This window comes from Entelurus aequoreus, linkage group LG15, assembly GCF_033978785.1.
Source record: "Entelurus aequoreus isolate RoL-2023_Sb linkage group LG15, RoL_Eaeq_v1.1, whole genome shotgun sequence".
Classification (NCBI taxonomy): Eukaryota; Metazoa; Chordata; class Actinopteri; order Syngnathiformes; family Syngnathidae; genus Entelurus; species Entelurus aequoreus.
Window position 1 is genome coordinate 9,849,139 of NC_084745.1, and position 6,000 is coordinate 9,855,138.

Below are 6,000 nucleotides of genomic sequence, written 5' to 3' on the forward strand. Positions count from 1 at the left end.
GTCCATGAAACCGTGTTTTTTATCTCCAATATTTATTCTACAAAGGAAATCATTTGGAATGTGTTGTGTTTCTGTTAAAACTTGGTTAAAATAGTTCAGTAATAATACTTTTAGAATTTTTTTTAGCACATTTATAAATACTGCAATAATAATAACCGTGATAATTTTGGTCACAATAACCTTGCTAAGAAATGTTCTTACCGTGACATCCCTAGTGTGAATGTGTGTGTGAATGTGGAAATAGTGTCAAAGCGCTTAGAGTACCTTGAAGGTAGAAAAGAGCTGTACAAGTATAACCCATTTACCATATGGTGACATCCCTAGTTCCTCTGTTACAAGAGAGTTGTCTCTTGTTTCATTGAACGCATTTTTTATTGATTAAATTACGTGTATGGTGATCTATACTGATACGCTTTTACCGCCCAGCCCTCTTGGACATGCTAGTAATCGGGTGACAGAGACGGTGTAAACATGAGCATGTTGGTTATGGCACATAAAACTCCTTTAAATAGCAACACTTGTCTGGAAGCCAACACACGGCAATGCTGTTGAGAAACAACTGTTATTTTGTGAAATCATAAGTAACAGACACCTTGCGTAAAATACCAAAAAAGTTTCAGTGACAGAACCAGACTACTAGTGTACAACTCAAAGATGGGATGCTTTTTGGATTATGTCACCTCTCAAAAGGCACAACTACACAACCAGAATGCTGATAATTTCTCACCGTGCGGAGTTGTTCCTACAACTTTTTATGTTTTATGATGCAAACATGAAAAACACAGCAAGACTGAGACTCAGACCTCTCCTGGTCAAAAATGCATATTTCATAGAAGTGTATTTACATTTACGAGGCTAAAACCAGTCTGTGTTTTCTAACTAAGTGTATTGTTTTGCCATTTTGGATTAAAATTCTAAATAATTCTCCTGACAATTACGATGAGGACTAGAGTGCACCTTTCTAGAAGTTGCTTGTTTCTTTACACCAATCTGTCAGAGGTTTTACAGAAAATACACTGTGTTTATGACTTTATTGATAATTCCATCGTATCATATGAAAACTCGATGATTGGTTTCCTCAACGCTAAAGAGACTTCAGACTATACAAAATGCAGCTGCCAGACTTTTGACCGGTGCACCAAGAACAGCCCATATCACCCCCGTTTTATCCAGTCTTCATTGGCTTCCAGTTAAATTCCGCACTTTGTTTAAGATTTTAGTCCTGACATTCCGTGCGTTGCATGGTGAGGCCCCTCAGTACATCACTGACTTGTTATGCCCCTACTCCTCAGGGCGCAGCCTCCGGTCTTCAGGCCAGGGTCTTCTAAAGATCCCAAAAACTTGTTTTAAAACCTGTGCACCCCTGGCATTCCAGGCTATAGCTCCCAGACTCTGGAACAATTTGCACCAGTCCCTCCGTGATCTTGACTGTGTTGAAACTTTTAAGAAACATTTCAAAACTTCTCTTTTTAGTAAAGCTTTTAGTTAATGCTCCTTTTAACTATCATTTTTAATCCACTTTGTATCCTTTTTATGATGTTGCCCCTGTTCTTTTAATTGAATTGTTGTTTTACTTCACCTATGTTTTGTACAGCGCTTTGTGATTTTATCTGTGAAAAGCGCTTTATAAGTAAAATTTACTTACTTGCTTACTCAATATTCATTCATTTTTAATTTATTTCAGGCAATGACATTAAAAAAACTAACTACAAAGTAGACAACACCTAATAATATAAATTAATATAATGCAAAAGGGAATGTACAGCATGTAAAGCATGATGGTCCAGTTTTGCCTGAAAGGGAGTGGGAAGAAGATAATTTATTTAATCCCACCCCCAGTTCTCAATTCAGTGATTAATACATTGAGTTTCGCTGACACTTTGTTTAAGGATTATAATACAAATTTTGTATCATGGTGGCATTACCACAGGTAACAATAATTTGCATCAACAATGTAGGAAGAATGAACATAGCAACAATGGTAATAGACAAAATACCAACAATGGTAATAGACAACATAGCAATAATGGTAAGGGACAACATACCAACAATGGTAATAGACAACATACCAACAATAGTAATAGACAACATAGCAATAATGGTAAGGAAACATTGAGCACATGTTAATAACACTTTGAGACAGAGTACAACAGCAGGTCAAATTAAAGACCATCATCTCTATATTTGAACCAGATCCCATGTTTGTATAATAGTTCAAATCGATTAATAGTTTGGCATTGCTTGTGTTGAAAGTCCAGTTTGTTCCTTAGTTTTACTCCGCATACAGACACACAAAAACATTTACACGTGGTTTGAGCTCTCGGCAATGAGAAACATCCAAAGCCTCTCAAATTATGAGCCTGCACTCGTCTTATAAAAAAAACGTTGTAGATTAGGCGGCAATAATTTGTTAAATGCTTTATATAAGATTATTGATGTATTATAGTTAACAAGATCATCAAATTTGAGCAACTTTGATTGCATAAACAGATTATGAGTATGTTCTAATAAACCAACGTTGTGAATGATCCGCACTGCTCCTTTCTGTAACATGATCAGAGGATTAATTGTGTTGTGGTAAGTATTCCCCCACACTTCAACACAATATGTAAGGTAAGTTATATGATCAGAGGATTAACTGTGTTGTGGTAAGTATTCCTCCACACTTCAACACAATATGTAAAGTATGGCAGTACCAAGGTGCAGTATAGAGTATGGAGGGTATTTTCATTGAGGTTTGATTGATTGATTGAGACTTTTATTAGTAGATTGCACAGTACAGTACATATTCCGTACAGTTGACCACTAAATGGTAACACCTGAATAAGTTTTTCAACTTGTTTGAATCGGGGTCCACGTTAATCAATTCATGGTAAATTCAGAGTAGTCTATAAAATCCACTACACCTCCCTGATACCGAAGTACAACTACTTCCTTAACTTAAATGACCGCCATAACCACAACACCAGGGGGAACGCCACTAACCACGTTAAACCCAGATTCCGATCTAACAAAGGTCTTAACTCATTCTCTTTCTATGCCACACCAATGTGGAATGCGCTCCCAACAGGTGTAAAAGAAAGGGCATCTCTATCCTCCTTCAAAACCGCACTAAAAGTACACCTCCAGGCAACTTCGACCCTAAACGAACACCCTCCCCGGATTGTTAATAATCAACTGTAAATAATCAAATGTAGATACTTTTTCTTATGCTTTCTGATCTCTCTCTCTCTCTCTATGTCCACTACTTGCAGTACGTATCCTACCAAGTCAGACCTACACTGTTTCAATGTCAATTTCTCTGTTCTCAATTGTTGATGACTGAAGTGATGATAACAACCAAACCTAACCCCCCCCACCCCTCCACATCCCACACCCCGGATTGTAAATAATGTAAATAATTCAATGTATATACTCTGATGATTATCTTGTGTGATGACTGTATTATGATGATAGTATATATCTGATAGTATATATCTGTATCATAAATCAATTTAAGTGGACCCCGACTTAAACAAGTTGAAAAACGTATTCGGGTGTTACCATTTAGAGGTCAATTGTACGGAATCTGTACTTCACTGTGCAATCTACTAATAAAAGTTTCAATCAATCAATCAAAGCTCCACTAACCACGTTAAACCCAGATTCCGATCTAACAAAGGTCTTAACTCCTTCTCTTTCTATGCCACACCAATGTGGAATGCGCTCCCAACAGGTGTAAATGAAAGGGTATCTCTATCCTCCTTCAAAACCGCACTAAAAGTACACCTCCAGGCAACTTCAACCCTAAACGAACACCCTCCCCGGATTGTTGATAATCAAATGTAATTAATCAAATGTAGATACTTTTTCTTATCGCTCTCTCTCTCTAAGTCAGACCTACACTGTTCCAATGTACATTTCTCTGATGATGCAATTGTTGATGACTGAAGTGATGATAACAACCAAACCTAACCTCCCCCCACATCCCGGATTGTAAATAATGTCAATAATTCAATGTATATACTCTGATGATTATCTTGTGTGATGACTGTATTATGATGATAGTATATATCTGATAGTATATATCTGTATCATGAATCAATTTATTTATTTATTTATTTCCCACCTCACTCCTACCCACTTCTCTAAAGTGGGCTGGCTCAAGGTGGAGGACAGAGTTAAACAACTTGCACTGAGCCTAGTCTATAAAATCCGCTACACCTCCCTGATACCGAAGTACATGTCAAACTACTTCCTTAACGTAAATGACCGCCATAACCACAACACCAGGGGGTGCTCCACTAACCACGTTAAACCCAGATTCCGAACTAACAAAGGTCTTAACTCATTCTCTTTCTATGCCACATCAATGTGGAATGCGCTCCCAACAGGTATAAAAGAAAGGGCATCTCTATCCTCCTTCAAAACCGCTATAAAAGTTCACCTCCAGGCAGCTACAACCCTAAACTAACACCCTCCCCGGATTGCTAATAATCAAATGTAAACAATCAAATGCAGATTCTTTTTCTTATGCCTTCTGATCTCTCTCTCTCTCTCTCTCTCTCTCTCTATGTCCACTACTTGATGTCCATATCCCCACCCCACCCCCCCTCCACACTCCTGATTGTAAATAATGTAAATAATTCAATGTGATTATCTTGTGTGATGACTGTATTATGATGATAGTATATATGATAGTATATATCTGTATCATGAATCAATTTAAGTGGACCCCGACTTAAACAAGTTGAAAAACTTATTCGGGTGTTACCATTTAGTGGTCAATTGTACGGAATATGTACTTCACTGTGCAACCTACTAATAAAAGTCTCAATCAATCAGTCTCAATTTAAGTTAAGGAAGTAGTTTGACATGTACTTCGGTATCAGGGAGGTGTAGCGGAGTCTATAGACTAGGCTCAGTGCAAGTTGTTTTACTCTGAATTTAAAATGAATTGATTAACGTGGACCCCGACTTAAACAAGTTGAAAAACGTATTCGGGTGTTACCATTTAGTGGTCAATTGTACAGAATATGTACTGTACTATCTACTAATAAAAGTCTCAATCAATCAATCAAAAATAATGGTAAAGTTTGCTTTGTTTATGTAATAGAGAGGCTGGTGGAGATTTTCGTTTTAAAGTTTCTGACATGAGGTTTCCACGATATTGAAGCTCCTTCTTTGCCAAAAGTGCAATAAGGCACAAAAGTATATGAACAATATATTCCACGATCACTAGTGTGCAAGTGTCTTATCTGATCTGAACACCTGTGATATTTTCTGTCAATACCCGGCGATGTACGACTGAGATGATTGACGTTACCTGTGCTCGGCGTGAGTGTTTAAGGTGGATCCACGGGCGTGAGTGTTTCAGGTTGATCCACGGAGTCTTGACACTGCTACGCCATCGTGCTAACTCGCGTTAGCTTCCCGGGGCTAGGTTAGCCGGGTTAGCTCCTCCAAGTGGGGCTATTTCGGCTACCAGACGCTGCGGGACGGGGCTAATATAGGAAGAGGCTCGGCGGAATTGAGCCAAGTGTAGCTGGTAAAAGGTGCGTGGGGGTGTTTTAGTGGCATTCGCCAAGTTCTCCACACTGGGCAGCTTGTGCTTGCGTTAAAATGGCAGCCTAGCTCGATAATGAGTCAGGAAAACAGACCGCTAGCCGTTAGCATTAGCCAGCTAGCTCGCTCTTAGCTCCGGGTGCTTGTCACAAGCGCCCCGTAAGTGCGCGTCGGCTGCTCCCGAAAATGCTCCCTTACCATTTTTCTTCAGGCCGTGACAGTCGCCGTGAGGTCGCCGCGTGTAGGAATGATCGCCCGGGTGTCGACGTCCGCCGCCAGTTGTCGTGCTTGTTCGCTAAAGTGCGAGCGCTCCGTTCGGTTCGCACAAAGATCAGCTCATCAAGCGACGATTCGTGTTGCGTTCACGGAGAGTGGGAAACATGGCGATCTTCGTCACGACGTACGTAAACACACGCAATAGTCCACTCGTGTTGAATGGAATTCATGTTCAATATT

General features: G+C 39.4%; 1 protein-coding gene across 1 annotated transcript in view; it reads right to left on the reverse strand.

Moving 5' to 3' along the window:
• Positions 1-5,947, reverse strand: part of LOC133629775 (cullin-1) — a 33,326-nt gene extending 27,379 nt beyond the window's left edge. Inside the window, exon 1 of the mRNA XM_062020761.1 lies at positions 5,743-5,947. The gene's annotated coding sequence lies outside the window, so the exon portion shown is untranslated. The remainder of the gene's footprint in view (positions 1-5,742) is intronic.
• Positions 5,948-6,000: the final 53 nt, after the last annotated feature.